The sequence below is a fragment of the Anser anser genome, assembly GCF_964211835.1.
Source record: "Anser anser genome assembly, chromosome: 6".
NCBI lineage: Eukaryota > Metazoa > Chordata > Aves > Anseriformes > Anatidae > Anser > Anser anser.
Genome location: NC_139726.1, coordinates 36,335,879 through 36,355,633, shown reverse-complemented (window position 1 = coordinate 36,355,633; position 19,755 = coordinate 36,335,879). Strand labels below are relative to the sequence as shown.

Below are 19,755 nucleotides of genomic sequence, written 5' to 3'. Positions count from 1 at the left end.
GCAACTGAACTTGTCTGGTCTTGCCTTGGTGGAGTCAAACAGTTGCTCTGTTGTCCCTAGTGGCCCTTCTGTGTATATGTCAATGCCAGGTAGCTTTGTGCTTCCCAGTAACTTGCAAGCTACCCTTCAAGGTGGTTTAAAAGATAAGCTCACATGAATTAATAGCTTTGTTTTGTTTCTCATAAAACACACATATAACTCAACAGTAGTGGATGCTACATCTATGTAACAAGTAAAGTCCTGTCTGTGGTAGATTACAGAGCACAGCATATGGTTCAAATAAGGAAAAAAATCCATCGCTTACCAAATTTTTATATTCTGCAACAGTTACCACTTGAAACTCAGACCCTCTTTTTCATGATTCTATGTCAAATGTCAGGGAGTAAAGTAGGAGGAATAGTAGTGATAGAATATCTAGTGTTGTATGTCTTATTTCTTGAAGTATGCTAGAAATCTGTTTGTTTACAGAAAGGGCAGCTGTAAAGAGGTAAGGACAGAAATCTTTTTCTGACTGTCTAGGAGTCAAACCTAGGACAACCCTAGGTATTCTCTGCATGTCACTGTGTTCACATGGATGCAATAAAGCTTTCCAGGCATGGATACACTCCAGACTTTCATCCCCACGATTCAGCTTACTACTCAGTAAACATAGCAGATGGTTTTTCCATTGCTATCAGCAATGAGGTGACATGTACATTGCCACAGTCAGCCCACCAATTTCCATGGGAAAGAAGAAAAAGACTCCACAGCCGTTACACTCCCAAACTACTTGAAGCAGCTGTAAGGTTTTTTTTTGTTTGTTTTAAATTTGTATTGGCTAGCATGTTGTGCCTCTGATTTAGGATTGCAAAGCTTGCAAGGCTGACACTCTTAGTTGCCTTTGGTAATCTTTTGTAGGTTTCATGTTCTTGAAACAGAAATTACCCTTGAACAGGTGTGTATCAGGGAATGCAGGGGTGTGTTGATAAAAGGTTTTGGAGGCAGCTCTCTGCATTTTTAGGATTTTGTATAAGCAGCCAAAGAGAAAATAGCTGCTACTAAGTGGCTGTAAAGAATCAGCAGAGCTCTAGAAACAAATCATGAGAACCTGACTTAAAAGGCTGGGGAAGGAGGGAGAAATAGATGGTAGAGGTACTGGAACCATTTCTATGCATATAGACAAATTCTAGAAGCAGCATGACCAGGAGATGCTCCTCCTCAGGGTTTGAGTTACATTTAAGTGTTACATTTAGAGCTAAAATCATGTTCCAGTGAACTGCATAGAAACCCATCAAAACTATTCCTTATACTGAGTTCATGTTTAACCAAAATTGGTCAAGCTGTGTTTAAAAAATAAGCACAGTAAACTGAAGTTGGTCTTGGAGTGCTTACTATGGTTCCTATACATTTTTTTTGGACACCACTTAGGTATCTTGTTTAATAATATTCAGAAACTGGCTGTCCCAGTGCAGAGGCTGCAGAATGAGCAACAATATTCATCTTCCCTCTACAGTGTCTGTGAAAATTTCTGGTTGATGCTAGTGGGAACTTGAACCTTGTCTTTGCAAGGCCTCCATGCTGTTGACTAACAGCAAGGGGAAAGGTTTCAGTCTGGCATTATGCCTCCACTCTGGGAAGATACCACAGGTGTTGAAATCTCAGTCTCCTGGGGTCATCCCCATGCTGGTTACCTTTGTGGTGGCTGCTGGTGCAGGCGGAAGGTCTTGTGATGGGATCGGCTCAGACTAGGAAGGACATATGGTGGTTCCCAAGCTATGGGAAAGGTCATGCAAGGGGACAATTTTGTGTAAGTACCATTGTTAAGAAACCGGGCTTTTGTATCACAGCAGATTTAGGAAGGAGATAGAGCAATGAAGAACTGTTGATTACAGTAGCTAAGTGTTTGTTACAGTTACTACAACAAGAAGGACTTGAAAAGGAATCAAGCATGGACAGCTTTCCTGAGTGGAAATTCTTCAGAGATGCAGATGTTTGCTAACATTGCACACAGGGTCAGTCAGCATTCATAACGTTTTTTGCTTTTGTACTAGAGACAGTAACTCTCCTTTTCTAGTCAGTTTATTTGAAATCAAAGGCAGTTCACCATGGTCGCCAACAGGCACTGTAACTTGGCTACAGTTTTTGCAACCAACAATCATGTCCTAGTAAGTGACTGAAAACCCAAACCCACCTTAGCTTGCCTTCTTCTAAATGTTGTCTTTTTAAACTTAGAATCTGGCCTTAAAAACAAACAAAAAAACCTCCCACCCAAACAACAAAAAAACCAAACCCCCACAAGTTTTTAACTAGTGAGGCCTTCCACCATTGCTGAAGGCCTACTCTGAGCCTTCTAAATTGGACATGAGAGCTGTTGGACTTTGGACTTCACAGCACCAAAACAACGAGGCTTTTTTTTTTTTTTCTTTTTTTTTCTCCTTTCAAGTATTAGGAAATTACAGATGGGGCGTAGCTGAAAGAGAGGGTAGTTGTCCTAACTGAAGGGAGGGTAGACAGAGGAGAAGGCAAGAGCACAGAGGCCTTAGAGGCCAAGAGTGACTGCACCAAAGTCTGACAGCTAGTTTTACAGAAAAAAAAACAGAGCCTGTTTACCTCAGGGAGACTGCCCGGGTCTAAAATTATGTTATCGTGGGTCCTGAGTTTCCACATATACTGGCAGAAAAAGTCTATGTGAGATTTCAAGAACACAAAAATAAACGTGGTTTTGTAGTTAGTGTTTTATTATTCACTGCCATGCCCCATATGGAGACTTAGTTTCACTACGATTGAGAATTGTATCACAGGGAACCCGGTTATCTGTTTTATCTCATTGTTTATGCTTAGTAGTACATTTAAAGATATAAAAGTCAATAAGCAGTTTGTGAGTGAAAAAATAATTCAAAAAGATTTTTTTTTTTTTTTTTTTTTTGGCACTGAAGATGCCACTGGAACATTTTGTAGTGAGACAAGTGGCTGAGCAGCCAACAGTGCCTGCCCATTTGTCATGCAGGTCATAAAGAAAAAAAATGATCCATCCTGGTTTAGTGAACTGTTAGTCTGATAGCAAAAATCCAGAGGTAGGACAGAAAACAAACCAAAGAGAACAAATTGAGTTAGGTCTCTGTGTACTGCACTTCAATGTAACATTATTTTAAGTTGTAAACTGAACAGTGAGTTTTTGCAATAGCTGCAGGGACTTTTTAATTTGCCATTGCCTCTTGTCTAACTGTTTGTTACTGTGCTCGATTGCTTTAATTCCTCTGCTCCAGAGAATTCATTCTGCCTTGCCTATTATACAGGGAATGAGAGTTTTCCACATCCTTTGAGTCACTTATTTTCAAAAGCAGTATAGACTTCTAATATAGGGCTTAAAGACCATCCATAATTCAAGCACTGTTCTTGTAATAGCTGCACACAAAAGCAGTTAGTAAAATCAGTTGCTGTAAACTGTGTACCTTCCATACTTGCTCCTATTTTCTTATAGCAGAAGCTGCTGCTTGTTAGGGATTAAAGAACTGAAATGTACTGGCATATTTTGCAGGCAGCAAAATAAAAATCTTCAGTCACATGTCTGCTGAAGCAGCTGTGGTAAGAAAACTGAGATTTTCCCTTCCCAGTTAAGCTGAAATCAAAAGTACTAGATATGACTTTGCACTGACAGGACAAAGCATACTTGATTTTTAGTTTTCATGCTGTTGCATCCCACTTCCCTGAATATACATTCAAGATCATCAATACTTTCCAGCATTTTTCTCTGCAAAATGTAGGGCCCTACATAGTTCTGGGGTTTCACTATTTTAATAAAACAAGCAAAATGAAACCAAACCCAAAATTTCCAAACCACATTTTTCCTCATCAAAACTTCAATTTTTCGCATATTGAATATTTTTCCATTCATGGCGCTTCCAGAACTTATTACTGTTTTTAGGGAACTTACTGTTTTTAGGGAACTTTTAGGGAACTTATTACTGTTTCTTTCCTTTCTTTTTCTTTTTCTTTTTCTTTTTTTTTCTTTTTTTTTTCTTTTTCTTTTTCTTTTTCTTTTTCTTTTTCTTTTTCTTTTTCTTTTTCTTTTTCTTTTTCTTTTTCTTTTTCTTTTTCTTTTTCTTTTTCTTTTTCTTTTTCTTTTTCTTTTTCTTTTTCTTTTTCTTTTTCTTTTTCTTTTTCTTTTTCTTTTTCTTTTCCTTTTCCTTTTCCTTTTCCGTTTCCTTTTCCTTTTCCTTTTCCTTTTCCTTTTCCTTTTCCTTTTCCTTTTCCTTTTCCTTTTCCTTTTTAAAGCAGGTGAGGCTATAAGAGTTACCCAAAATGTTCACTGAAGAGGGAGGGTTGGTGTAGTTCTAGAGCTCAAAATCAGGCTACACTCATAGAATATATATATATATATATTTTTTTTTTTTTTTGAGATAGTGCTAAATAAGATATTTGTTTAAAAATCTTTGGATTTCTTAAGGTAATACAGAAACCTCTTTGTTTGAAACCCTCAGGTTTTAGAAATACCAAAAGCCAAAGTACAGTTTAGAAAAAGAAATAAGAAACATCTGGTAAGTTAGGATTCTGTCTGCACTGGCACAAAGATGCAATAATAAAAAGCTATTATTTTCCAAGTCCATTCTTGCAAAAAAATATTATTACAACAGTCTGCTGGCTGCGGAGTGCCTTATGGGAATGAGAACATGTTGCAAAGCGTTTTGATGCACTGAGCAGCTACACTTTGGAAACAGTTCTGCCTTGGCTAGTTGCATGAGAGAAAAGTCAGGTTGGCTTGTAGTTGGGGCAGGTTTGTGCATCTTTCACAAATGTTTGAGGCAGCAACTAGTAGTAGAACCAAATGCGGTATGAGACGTTGTTCCTTATTAGTAAAGCCAGTTATTGTACTCTGTAATTGGTTCTTCACAGCATTAAAAAGTCAATGAATCGTGACTTCAGGGAATATTTTCTCTGGTTTGTCAGCCTGTCTTTGATATTCATGGTAGTTATGGGCTGTGTCCTGCAACAGAGTTGGATGCGGTACTTAGGGATGCCAACCACATGATGGTTTAGGGCGTGATATTGGTGGTAGGGGGATGGTTGGACCAGGTGATCTTGGAGGTCTTTTCCAACCCTAATGTTTCTATGAAAGAAGACGTTACGTGTACATATGAACGTTCCAGATCCCAACCCCTGATGGTGCTAGGCTTGTTCATATTGATCGGCTGAATGCCCCATTGCCTAGGGGCAACTTGTCCTGGGGACATAGCCATTGTCCTGGCCCAGGCCGATTCCCCAGTGTACCAGACTTAGTGTGTGGTGGTTGCAGCAGTGCAAGCAGGGTGAGCCCGCGCCAGCCATGCTTTGAGCCCTTGCATTCAGAGCACAAATGACTGCTGCACTTCCCTAGAGTGTCAGCTCTGTACATCCTGGCAAAGAACATCCTAATGCCTCTCCCTAAAAAACGGTGATCTCTTTGTTTTAGCAGCAGCTAAAACAAAGTTTCGTTTCTTTTCCCCATAGGCAATCTGACGCAGTACTGCTTTATCTCGGTGCCTAGCTCAGGGGGGCTCCAAAACTCCTCAGCGGGCTGTGAGGCCGGGCCCTGCCCCGCTGCAAGATGGCGCCGCCGGCAGCAGGTGGCGGTGTCGGCCTGTGCTGCGGGCCTGCCGGGCCTCAGCAGCCTCACTCGGGTTAGAAATCAGGCGGCTTCTCCCTTCTTGAGGTTTTCCGTGCTCCTCTAAATATGATTATCCTCACCTCAGTTTTGGTACTGATTCTAAACACTCTTTCTAAGTAGGCATTGCACTCAGACTTCTAGCAGAGTTCGTTCTTGGAATGCAAAATGCATTTGATACCGGTGAAATCATAGAATCATAGACCTTCAAGATCATCTGGTCCAACCGTTGCCCTACTGCCAATGTCACCCACTAAACCCTGTCCCTAAGCACCACGTCCAACCTTTCCTTAAAGGTCTCTGGTTATGGAGGAGCATGCAAACAAGATCTTGCGTTAAATGTCATTTAAACAACTAAAACTGAAATCTAAACTAATATCTGGATATTAAGTTTATCTTGATGAATTTCTGTGCTATCAATTTATAAAATTATGTTTTGAAATTGCATAAAATGTTGACATTGGTGGCATCCTGCTTCAATGATTTCCACAGTGTAGCAAACTTCTGCGTGTAGAACTATCTCCTTTAATTAGTTTTGAGCATCCCTACTGATAATTTCCTTTCCTCTATTTCTTGTATTTTAAAACAAAAAAAGTCAGTCTCATCTCTGTACATGTCTGTATCACGCTTTCTTCTTTTTCAGATTTCTGCCATAGTCCATCTTTCAGTATCTCTTCTCAAACAAAAGTCACCGAATTTGTTTCTCATATGGCAGCCATTTTGTATCTCTGGTAAAGCTCCTCAGGTTCTATCACTTTGCTTATTAAATGTTTTGCTTTTTATTTTTCCCCTAACATTTCATAATATTCTTAATATTTTTTAACCTTACCAAACAACTTATATTTTTCATAAAACCGTGTCCATAGAAAATAGCCTCAAGGTCTCTCTTCCGAATAGAAGTAACTGTTTTATATTTATTATTATGTGTATACTATGCATTTTAAAAAAGCCCTTATTTTCTTTGTTCATCAGTACTGGATTCTGGGGAAGATTTGGATTTTGAAAGTCCTTACTATGAGTTTGATTCTAGTGGGGTAGGCTTTCAACCCTGACAACACACTGGGGAGAACCTAATTCCGAACATGGCTATCTAAAATCTGAATATCAATTCCTGTCAAAGGACAGGAAGATAAACGCTTGGAAAAGCCCCTCTCCTTCTGTCAAAAAACAAAAACCAAAAAAACAACTATCCAACCAACCAAATGAACAAAACCCCCAAACAGCTGTATTTCTTAATCCAGCTCACACCTGAAGCTAGCACAGAATGCTTCTGTCTAGACCCAAGTCTGCTTACTTCAGAGTGATGTTATAGATAGTTCTGGATATAATGTAGTTTCCTAAACTTCTGAAGTCTTGATACAAGTGCTACCTTTATACACTGTCTTAAGGGACATTACCCGTACTATTCTCTGATATTTGCAATTTAAATTCAGTTATTAAGTAGAAGGTCATCTAAATAGGCCCTACTTTTCTTCAAGGGAGGTGACATAAAGGAATGGTAATTTCGCCCTTCTACCATTTCTGGGAAGGAAAAAGAAAAAACAAATCACAGTATTTTTTCAGGGTATATAATTGTCAATTGAAAAATAAAATGCAATAAGGTGCAAACAGCAAAAGCTTCCTGTTGTAGAATTTGAACAATTTATAGGCGATTCCTGATGGGTGACCAAAATATCCCAGTTGTTCACCTTTGGCAATTTTGTTTTCACTTCATTTGGCAGAAGACAATTATTTTCCCATGAAAGCCCAGCCAAGCTGAGTAAGAAGTAACTATTTCGTAACTTATTCCATTACTGGTTTTGGTGCAGAGGTGATTAATTTTACTCAGTTTAATTTTATGCTCATAGGCCCCTTGCAACAGGGAAAATACTTTTGTATTTACTTATTCCAGTGCTCAGTAACAATAGTGGCACCAACACAGACACCGCTTCATAGTTGGTGTAATTGCTCGCCCAATTTTTTATATTGCTTATGTTCATCTCCAACCATGTGGCAACTTCATGGTTAAAATTTTTTAACATTTAGTGTTTTGCCTTTACCCCAAAACAGTTATGAGGATAATAGTATGAAGATGAGAAAATCCCAACACACACCTTAAGTTTTCATCAGTATTCATAAATGCCAACAATTCAGTAGGTAATGTGACTGTGCTTTGGGAGGGGTGAAAAGTAGATTAAAATATTAAAATACTGTCAGTATGTTAAATATAATTTTAAATCTCTCTTGCCCTCTCCTCCCCACCACATTATCTATCTTCCATCATACTGAAATAATGTTAATTGATCCTCCGTGTGAATGTATTTATATTAATAAATGAAAGTTGGATTAGGTCCTCAGAGGAGGGAGATTATGAAGAAAAGCAAAGCAGTAACTTTAGCTTAGTAGTATTGAAAAAAATCTCTTTGGAAAGAGAAAATACCAACAGTGAAAGAATTGGAATATTGCTTTAATTGAAAAGAATGCTAAACTAACGTTTATATTAGAATAAGTTACTGGCAAACACTAAGAGAAAGTATGAAAATATTTCTAGACCACAGAGACAAAATAGACTAAATTTTGAGAGGACATAGAAGGGAACCTGAAACTTCCTGTTATTCTCCTGTGTTGGAAATGTAATAGAAATAAGAAAGTGATTTAGCAAGAAATGTATTTTAATATCTCTGCTTCTCTTTTCACATTACCTTGGAAAACTGTGATAATGAACGGTAAAATTAAGAGGTCCGTATGCTCTACCATGCACATTTTGCTGTTTTGCATTTGTTAAATGAATCCACATAAGAGCCACATTACAGGATGTAAATTGTGATGTAAAATTTTATGAAAAAGTTACTTTTCCTCTGGTTGAGAATAGAGACCTTTATACCCACCTAGCAGATCTGAACACAGAGCTAAAGATCGTGGCTGAAGGACTTGAAGGAGGGAGCAGTGGGAATGAAAGTACAGAAGTATCAGCAGGTTCTATTCGATATCAACGTCCTCTGAAAGGAGGTTGTGACTGGCTATAGACTTGTATTTTTTGAGTTTAAATGATGGTTTCTATCCACCGTTTCATATTTTTCTTTGTAGAAGTAGGCATTTCAGCCAACTCGACTTTTTTTTTTTTTTTTGGCAAATATTATGTTTTCTCACCTTTTTGTGGGGAGTGGAGGGCTGAAAAAAACAACTTCCACAGAGACAAAAAAAAAGAATAAAGAAGTGTATATCATGCTTTGGATGCAGTTGCATACATTTTGCAGACTCGAATTAATCACAGCACAATTTGTCTTACATCCAACAGCCTGTTTTTCTGTAGGCAAAGTACAAAGTGTTTTATCAGTTATAGAGATTGCTTCTGGAATATTTCTCTCCAAATTAATCCCACTTGCTCTCCACTTCACAGAACTAATTCAATCCATTTCTCATCAATGGAGACATTTTCTCTGACATTCCCTTTTTCAAATCAGTTTTTAGGTTGGAATATGCAGCCTAGGAATGAAAGCGCTTCTAGACATTTGTATTGTCCAGCTGAAAATTATATTTCATAAACTACTCCTGTGGCAAGAAAGTAATGGCTTCAATAATTATATTGAGTAATTAATATTGCATTATTTAAGACTTGGTAATTATTATTATTAATAATAATAATAGCACAACAATTCCAGCAAAGTTTTTACAAGTGTACAAATAGAATTGAGTCCAGCCCATAATTTCTTCTATCACATTCTATCAATTTGATCTGAGGCAATGTTTTTACCTTGAACCAAGGAATAAATGTAGTACATAGTATTTGGTGATTCCATCATCTGGGTATTAAGGTTTTTCAGTGTCTTCTGTGAAATCGACAATAACTTACGTGAATTTCCAGAAGTCTGACAATATAAAGCCTGTTTACTGTCATGTGCTGAATCTTGTTTATACAAAAATTCTGAAAATTCTACTTTTACTTGTAATGCATGAAGTAGGCTCATGCTTGTGGAGGAACTTGTAACCCTACTGTACAAGGATAACTTTGATGCACAGAAATGTCTTTTGATGCACAGACCATTTTATCATTTTTCTTTAAAAGTGTCAGCAAAATATAACATAATTGCTTTTAAAGTAAATGTAATCATTGCTATTTCTGTCAGGAATTAGGACGTTCCACATCAATTCTCCAAGACTGGAAATGGAATTATGACCTTCCAGATGTGTTTGGTAGTTCACTACCATTATCCCATTTCTGAGATCATCCTAGAGTACCTGGTGTTTTCTGTTCATTAAACATGTACAAGATTGCTTTTTCCCAGTTCATATTTTTGGTGCCTTCTGCTTACTTTAAGCTAGAAAGCATTTTGTCTGCTCTTAATTTTCCAATTAACTTGTAGTTTGGTTCTATTGAATTGAACGTTGTCTCAACTAAGTCTTATTAATGGAAAAAAACCAATACATTAAGAGCTTTAAGCTTTATGTTTAGAATTGTTAATAGTATTGTCTCTCTCCATTAAGTATGGCTGATGGTCCAGTCCCTTACTTATTTGTTAGTTAATATGTTTCTAGCTCACCCACATCTCTTCACTACCAGTTATGTACAACCTGTCCACCTTGTTGTTGCAGACAGCTCTCTGCTTTCCCCTAGGCCTATCATAACCCAAATCTTAACAAAACAGAAAATACTTGCAGGCAATCTCCTCAACCCTGAAATACCTCCAAGTACCCAACAATATTTAGCCAGTGGATTAGCTCTGACTTTAAACTGTGTGTTACGCTATCTGCCTATTACCTTGTAGTTCTGTCTGTCAGATGTAGTCTCATCTGTGACAGGCACACACTCTTATTTCCTATTCTTACCATAATACTGTTAGGATATAATCCTTGACTGGTACTTCTAAACCCAGGCTGCATTGAGGATCACTCTGAGTCCCTTCCAACTCAGGACATTTTATGATTGTATGATTCATTGTATAAAATAAAATATAGTCATCTGTCATGTAAGCATATTCTAACAGCAGTAACAGAAAATATGCTACAGCTGTAATAACTTGGTTAAAAGATGGAAATACTGGTCTATTTTAGAAATATGTTAAAACCAAAAAGCAGCCACAGCATATATTATTACAATCTATTATCCTCCAAAAATTACAACCTGTTATGGTATTTCTAGCCATGTAGTAAGACTGCAAATGAAATATTCCATTTACTCGAATTTTCCTTCTTGGTGGTAGTAAGACCAACTGACGCTATGGGAATGGTATTTTAATAATGCTTTGAGAGATGATGTAATACTGTGATCATTTAAAGGGATTGTCTTTCTGTAAGGATTTTTGTCTTAGATTACTAAAAAAAAACACCTCTGAAGAGCTCTCATTTGTGTGGGTTTTTCAGGCACTTCATCCAGGAAAAAAGTGCAGTGCACAGTTTATTTTGCCATCTTCTAACACAACAACACACTCATCCAAATCCTTTTGAAGTTTAAGAACCTTCTAGCTATTTCTGTAGGTTTTGTATCAGGTTCTTAAAAATAATTAAAAAAAAAATCCTTTTAACCTGCATGCAAGTGAACAACTCATCTCTCAGATTATAAATCTGATCACCAGTGGAAATCAGACAGAAAGATGCCCCTTTAAAGGCACTGTGCTATTGTGTAGGACTTTCATGGACATTTTTTCCTGTTTAAAACAAGGAATAATTGTGGAGTCAGCTTCCCAGAGGTAGGGGCTAGTGAATTTTGTGCTCCATATTCTTAGGAAGCAGACAGGATTCCTCCTCCTTCCCCAAGGTTGCCCAGTTTGGTGTCCTCCTAGGAAGGCGTGAATGTGCCGGCTGTTTAGGACACTTTTCTTCCTCACTTTTCCTCCTTTAATGTGTTCTGTGCTCTGTATTTTACTTTCACTGGACTTCCTCCAAATTTTTCATCGTGAGCAGAGAGTATTACTTAAATCTTACATCTGTTAAATGAATCTATTTGTGTGCGGCAGACTGCTACAATGATTAATAATTCCCATCTCGCTGTGGACAGTTGATGCAAAACACAGAATAACATACTTAAAACTGCACATTTCTAACTGGGATCATATTAGTCATCTTTTCTAGACAGAATTGAAGAGCCATGTCTACACTCAAAGTGAGGTTACTTAAAAAGCAGACAGAAAATGGCACGTAAAAGTTCACAGCATTTTCAGAGTATGCATTGATGTATGTAGCTCTAAAAAAATCCAGGGTGTGGGTTTTTTCCTTCTTTCTGGAAGAAAGACAGATGTTTGAACATTACCCACAGCACTCGTCATGTTTTCCAGGTTGGATTGCTAGATGAATTGTGGCTTCCAGTATGTGATATCTCTGGGATTCCTCTTCTACTACATCAACATCTGGCAGAGTGATTTTATGCAGTTCTGTGATCGCTTTCCCCATTTAAAATACATATGCCATTTAAAATGTTAAAAGGTGGTGACACATGTTATCATACAAAGTAAAAATGTTTTGGCTGCCAAATTCCGCCACTGCTTTAATGGTTAAATGTGAACTTTTAGTCGTGGGAGGTTAGAGAACCTAGTCCTAATTTGCCTTTTTTTTTTTTTTTTGGCTTATGTCTGAGTGAGAACCTTCATCAAACCATAGCCACTGATAAGAAAGGCACGTGAAGAAAGCTATTGATGAAGAGGAAGAACTGGAAGAACTCCATTTGACTGGAGTCAAATATAAAAATTACCAAAGTTTCCCACTGGTTCAGCTCCATAGCTAGCAATGCAGGTAACCACTGGATGCCGCAGTGGGGATGAGGATGGCCAGGCACCAAGAAACTTGTGAAGCAAAACGTCTTGGTGAGCTTTAGCGAGGCTATTGTGGCCAAGCCCTGCCTTCAGCAACCACTACAGAAATGCTACTGAAATCAGAAAAGTTTCAAAGAACTTAGTGATAGCAAATTGTGGTTCTTGTTCTTTCTATTTAGGGTTGATAAAACAGGTGTTATCCATATATTGCACAAAACAGGGTTTTAAGCATGAAACTAATGCATGCGTTGGTGAATTTGTGACAGGCAGGAGTGTGATGAATCAGTTAGTGTGCCACAGCTGGCAGAAAGCAGCTCTGTAAGAGTTATAAGCATGGTCATTTTCATCTGGACTTCAATATGGCATCAGCTTGTAGTGCCCAAACTGCAGTTTCTTTCTTCAGCTTTAAGTTTGATGTCCTGTATTTCGCTTTCTGTTCCCAACTGCTCACTAAAACTGCATCATTTTTATGTATTTGATTTTACATGGGCTTAGTGCTTTTTTAATGTCATGTAAGGTAATTTCTACTAGTTCTATCTAGTTGATGTCGCAGTTTCTTTAATGTGCAGTTCCACGTACTACAGGTATAATCAGTAGAGTTGCCAGAGCTGTATCTCCCTGTTATAAAAGGGTCTGGACTGCACACACAGCCATCTTGCAAGGGCTCAGAGACCAGGAATTCTGCCTGAATTACTCAGAAATAACCTTAATGTGGTGACTTCCAGGAATACTGCTAAAGAAACCATGCCTCTGTCAGGCAGATTAAAAGTTTCCATTTTAAACTATGGAAGAGCAAAGTAGTGGGTGGCCAAGGTTGTGGGTTTTCATTTAATTGCATTTTAGCATGTTGTATAATTAAGTTTGGTCATCTAGAGCCTTAGAGGTGTATTTTAAAAATTGGTTTAATTTTAAATTAATATATTTAATATGAAGACAAATCCTTGCATTTAACCTAGTTTAGGCTGATCCAGCAGCCTCCAATAGAAAGCCTGGTTTATAATGTCATCTAATTTTTTATTCTACCTTTTCTATCTCATTAAGCAATCCTACATGTCTGTCTGAAAGCAGCCACTGGAATTCACCACTTCTGAGGGATGAGGTGAACTCTGCATATAGCAGAAAACGTAACACTACCTCTATTCCTTCCTGTCAAGGAATGTCTGCTAGTCCTGTAGTTCAGAAGGATGTCCAAAGCCACCTAAAGACACTCCATTTGGAAACCTCAGTCATAAACCATGAGTCCCAAACACTAACCCTAGAAGATGTTTTCTTTGATAAGAATGCAAACAAATAAATCAGTTAGTGAATGCATCTAGTACTCCCCAAATCATACCAGTCAGGCTATTGTGATTATGTCTTGCTTCTCTATCAGCCCTAGTACTCTCCAAGGTTTTTGAGTACAGGATGGATTTACTATCGCAGCCACTAACATTTGCCAGAATTTCTTACTGTAGTCATCTTTGTAGCTACAGTCATGGCAAAGTCTCTTGTCTTCTGCTCCCCTGAGAGTGCCTCTTATTGGGATTCCTGGAGAATAAATCAGTGACTGTTTCAGCCCACATTCTAGTGAGTGGACGACCTCTGTATCCCTTTGGATTGCTCTGTAGTGACTCATAAGTCTGCTCCAATCCTGGCTTTCTTAATATTTTCCATTCAGTTTAGTTGCAGAGCAGTGATTTTTCATCAGCCCAGCTGTAAGAACATGAGGGAATTCTGTTTAGAAGAAATTAATTAAGTTTACTAAATCTGTGGTGCTTCCTGGCTTTTTCATGTGGCAGTTAATTTCATTTTCCTTATTGTGAATTTCTGTTTGGCAAGTTAGCGCGCTGAGCAGCTAGCAAACAGAGGGAAATATCTCCTGGCTATCACTTGTCTATGTGTGTGCCAGACTGTGCAGTAGGACCCTTGTGTGGCACTTGGTGCGTTGCTCCCATGTCCAGCATAATTTAATTTACCGATTTGCACAGATTTTATTTTGGAAAAAGAAATTTGGCCATGCTGATCTGTGGAACAATTTGATCACAAAATCTCTCTGTATTAAACAGTGGGAGGATAGTGATTGGTTTGCAAAGAACCGAACATACTGAAGAAAGTGTAGCCAGGATGTAAGATGAAGTTTTTAAAGGAACATACACAACAGAAGATTGAGAGCTAGTTCCCATACAGCATTTCCAGGAGTAACCCTTAATGGGAAAGCAGCTACAGAAAATGTTTCGCATGCTCACTCCCTCAGTGCAGATGACGAGACCAGCCAGGGCTACTGTACGGAGAACTAAAATAGATGAAAATTCAATGCCAACAATGCTGTGCTCCCTTGCTGGTTATGAGTCTGTCCCCATCATATTTTTATTACTTGAAGGCAATAGCACCAGCATTAGCTCCCCACGTTCTGGGGAGGTAATGACTTTCAGTAATGTGCTGCTATAAGATGGATTTGTCCAGTCCATCTAGCGATGTGTTTCTGCATCCATCTCAGTTTAAAATACCTTGCAAGTTACTCTAATAAAGAACAGGATTTCTCATAAAAAAGTAAAGCTGAATCTGGTGGTCTTTGATAATTTATAGCATTTTATTTGGATTTTGTTTTCTAAATTCGTGTATTTCTCATGACTTTTTACTTTGGCAGACAAATAAGCAAAGTCATCAGCTGAGATGTAGAACCATAGGATTGTTAAAACTGGGTTACTAAAAGTATTTACCCATTTAAAGATTCATGTCAGGTGCCTAAGGACAGATTTTAAAGACATCTATGCAACCAAATCCTGTTTGATGAATGCCTTTTTTTTTTTTTTTTTTCCCTCTGAAAGTTTATAACATGCAAAATGTCAAGATGTTTAGTTCCCTTCACTTCTTGAAGGTGGTGCCAGCCACCAGGGCTTTATTGGAACCTGCCTGGGTCAGGCAGAGCCCAGCTGAGCATTTGGCCATGGGTTCCCTTGCCAGCTGGGTTGTGAAGCCCTCCCACCTCACCCAGACAAAGACCAGGCAGTTGCTTTGCCCTCTTTTGGGATTGCACCTCCAGTTCCATTTCTTTTCTGGCTGCAGCTCAGCTTTCGGTGCTGGGCTGTAGTGCCCGTATCACAGGCAAAATCCTGTCAGACAAAACCAGGTATAAAATACTATAGCATTTCTTGCAAAACTGAACTTCCATCTGCTGTGCTAAAGCTTTAGCTAGACCTGTGATGGGTTTACTGTATGAAATAAAAGCAGCAGATCTCATGACTGAAAATCACAATTCATTGCCATTTGTTCATCCAAATTCTGAAAGTTGTTCTGTGTGTAAACTTATCCATGTGCCAGTCATTATAGAAAAGACCCAAGTTTGAAGACAAAGTGCATAATTTTTTCTTAACATAATGTTCTAACTGGAAATTCTGTTTATTTTTTTATGAACAGATTTGGTCAAATCATCAAGAAAGAACTATTCCTGTGACAAAGGCTGGATCTGAGAGAGTCCCTAGATAGGCATTATTCTGAAGGAGAGATACAGTAAGTAGCAGAAATATTTCATAATTCTTGCTTTATTCTTAAAACATTTAAGACCCCCAACGGAACATGCAATAGAAATGCTGTTTGAGAGGCTGTGTTACTGATGCTTAACACTGCCCGCTTTTGGAGTGGTTAGAACTCACTTTCTATAAAGAGTTACCTGCCTGAAATTGTTAAAATTATTTGACTATATTTTCCTTTTCCACTTAAAATTAAGTATTAACGCTTCTAAAATGTTTGTGTTGTATAACTACATTGATTGAATCCAAGACGCTGATGTCTTCCTGTATTTACTGTACCTGCTGTGTTCTTCTACCTTTCACTTCCGTGGGTTGGGTGAAATGGAAGAGTCACTGATGTGGGGCACTGCTAAACAATAAAAAATGTTAAAAATAAATATCTGAACTTTAAGAATTCTTGAAAATAAAAAGCTGCATTTCATTTTTCACAGACAGCATTGAATTTCATGTGTTCCATTATTAATCCCCACCCTGATAAATTTTACTTTTTTTTTTAATTTTATTTTTTTATTTTTTTAAACACCAGAGACTGCACTTGAGAAGAGTGTTTTCCCTAAAGGTGGTGCAAATCTGATTTCTTAGCAAACCTATAGCTGAATATTGTATCTTCTTATGGATAATAAGAAGCGTTTGGACTGTGCACTTAGTCACATGGTCTGAATTTTTGGGCAGACCTGTGCGGTGCCAGGAGTTGGACTCAATGACCCTTATGGGTCCCTTCCAACTCAGGATACTGTATGATTCTTTGATTCTATGATAATAACTAACAATGTTAAGAAAAGAAAGCTTTGAAAAGCTACAGCAAAGTATTAAACCACACTGCCTTTTAATGTTAATAGTGAGGCTCTATGTGTGCAGCTAATTACATTTTTATGACTGTTTTGTGCAGTGGCCAGAAAATAGGTGCTCGCTTGTAAGCACAAGTGTTTTTCTCACCAAAGAAGTCTCAGTGACTGCTGTGAGTCATTAGGGTTATTAACAGATTAATTGACAATCCAGGTGAAGTTGACAAAGTGGAGTGCCAGGTTCTGTGGGATCTCTTTGGCAACCAGGTAGAAGGAGAAAGGTGAAGTAGGAAGCAGTTCTGCCATCTGGAGGTTCGCCGTGGTGAGTTATAGAGAGAGCTACAGCTACACTAAGAGCTCAGGGAAAAATCCTTGTGTATACTATTGCTGACCTAGAGATGTGATTATATGAACTTTGTTGCTTATGTACTTTGCACACCTATAAAAAAACAAAAACAAAAAACAGCTGAATATCTATACATTTGCTAATTTTCTTGAGATGTTTACCTGCATAGAGTTTGTGACAAAATGGGGGTCTGCATTTTCAAACCTTTTGTGCTTGTGTTCTAGAAATAATATAAATTGGTAGATATTAATTGCTGTGTCACTAGAAATTGATAAGCTTGTCCTTTTAACATGGTGAAATACCCATAAAGACATTTTCTGCAAGATTCTATGTTTTTTTTTTTGGCATGATTTCCACTTATGTGTTAGGATTGGACCACTTAATTAAAGAAGAACAAAACATGAAAAAAAACAACAACCAACAAATCTTTGAGTTTCAAGAAGTCTGGAAGAATTTGTGTGGTGTTGCTACTAACAAGTCAAGATGTTATAAGTGAAGATGTTTATTCTGGCCTCATATCATTATTTTGAACCAATAGGAGATGAAAAATGGGTGGTTTTTAAGGTCTGTTTTTTAAATGTTGAAGCTTATTTTTATGAAGTAGTAATGCAATTTTAGGAAAATGTCAGCTATGGCCTTGAAAATTCTTTATAATTTGAATTTTATTTTTAATCAAAGAGGACTAAAGCTCCATGAATTTACGTACGAGAGAGGAAAAGGAAAGTATGAAAACTTGAATCAGGGCGTTGATTGTGTTCCTTCCCTGCATGAGTGGGTGTTTGAGGCTCTTTGTGAAAATGCACAGGTCATAATTATTTCTGAAACTTTACTTTTTAAGATTTGGTTCCTCTGGAACCATAAAAAATATGCTGTTTTGTGGTGGGCAAAACAACTGTGTTTTTTTTTTTTTTTTTAACAAACTATAGCCATGGTGATAAAATGGGTGCTTGCTGCTTACTCTGCATTAATGACCTTCTCCCCCCCCAGTTAAAGTTTTACAAAATAGAGGCTGTAGCAGAATAACACCTGAAGCCTGTGAATCAGGTGTGGTGCCCAAAAGTACCAATAAAGAAACCCCACAGGTGAATCTACCATTTACTAACCTTTGGAGTTAGTAAATCAGTTGCAGTCTTCTGAAGGAACATGCAGGAATCAACATGAAAAACTGTAAGTGATCAGTTAGTAGTTGTCGTTTTTGGGGGACTGCTATAGCATTGACCCATCTTTGAACTGGTGATCTAAAATAGCTTCTTTTGTTTGAGCCACGTGCCTGCTTCTACGTGCAGGTGCGTGGGTGGCATTGCTGAACTGAATTTTTCTAATATAAATAATTTTACAAGTCAAATAGTCTGGATACCTCTTTGTATACAGTTTTGTAAGGTAGTTGACATAGTTTGACATTTTATATGAGCAGTATCTAAGAGTGGTTGTGTGAAAGCAGTAAAGCTTGCACAAATTGTTTATGTTAGCCTTTGAAGTCTCTGCTTTCTTAATGTCTTATTCTTGTGTGTGTTTTTTTTTTTAATTATTATTTTATTTATTTATTTATTGTGTGTCTCTGTGACGAGGATACAATCTTGAATGCCAAAAGCATTTTGATAGCAACTCGACTTGAGCCCAACTGCTGTAGTGAATCTTGGTTTTGGTATATGGTCCTTCTGGAAACCTTAGAAGTATAGAAACTGCAATTTTAAGTTAGTAAGGATGAAGGATTCCCATCTATAATATCGCTAGTAGTAATGCAACACTTACATCTTCTGCCCTGGCTTGCAGGGTTGGACTACTATGTGTTAGATCTGCATTTGTTCTATATATAATAGAAACTTTGAAATTTTGTGCCTTATAAATTCAAACTATAGAGGTTGAATTCGTGTTCTTTTATCCCCCCAGCCCACCATCTGAATTCTAGTTAACATTCACTTAAAGCATAGCAGTAAGTCACTGCAGGAGCGATGTTTTTCCATGGTGCACAGATGTGTTTTTTCTTAGCTGTGATTCTCATCAGGTAGTTTGTACTAAGTTATGTAGCAGAGGAGAAAAGGGAAGAGGATTATGAAAAGGAAGAAATCTGAGTTTAAAACCAAACAATAAATGGGAAGGACAAGAGCATTTTATTTACCTTCTTAAAAAAACAAAGGTGCTTTTTTTTTTTTTTTTCCTCCACCTAACCATTTCCTCTTAGGCTATAAGAATGGATTTTACTTCCTGGGTATTTTTTGACAATATTTTATTGAAAAGTTGTATTAAATGTGATAGAAATCCATTTTTTTCTTTAAAAAAAATCTAAAAAGCTCTTTTGTTGTTGTTGTAAATTGATGACTTCTGTATTATTTCTGAAGCATTTCTGGGTATTATAAGGAATATTTTCACGGCCATATAGTGAGAAATTTCCGTTCAAATTCAGTTGTGTATGACCATTGAACTCCCGTTCTTTGAAACCTTCGTAGAGTACCTCCTGTTCTGGGAAAGTGCTGCATGGCTCCCTGCGTGCTCGCGTGCTGACTACCACATTAGGAATGCAGCTTTGTTTGGGGCTTCTCAGGGCATCAGATGCGAAAATCTGGGGTTAAAGTTCTAAAGCTATTTAGAGGATGACGTTGATGGAAATGTACAACAGAACTTGTTGAGAAACGTGTATACTCTTAAATACAGAATGAAATGCTGATGTTGCTGTATGAAAGTTTAATAAGTTTAAAAAAAAATCCTTGAATTTTTATGGTGTTGTAAAACCATCTCATACTGTTTTGAATGTGAATCTCAAAGCTCACGT

General features: G+C 37.6%; 1 long non-coding RNA gene across 1 annotated transcript in view; it reads left to right on the top strand.

The window, feature by feature from the left end:
• Positions 1-19,755, top strand: part of LOC310902068 — a 146,226-nt gene that overhangs the window by 111,438 nt on the left and 15,033 nt on the right. Inside the window, exon 3 of the long non-coding RNA XR_014586460.1 lies at positions 15,742-15,834. This is a non-coding gene — a long non-coding RNA (uncharacterized lncRNA). The remainder of the gene's footprint in view (positions 1-15,741; positions 15,835-19,755) is intronic.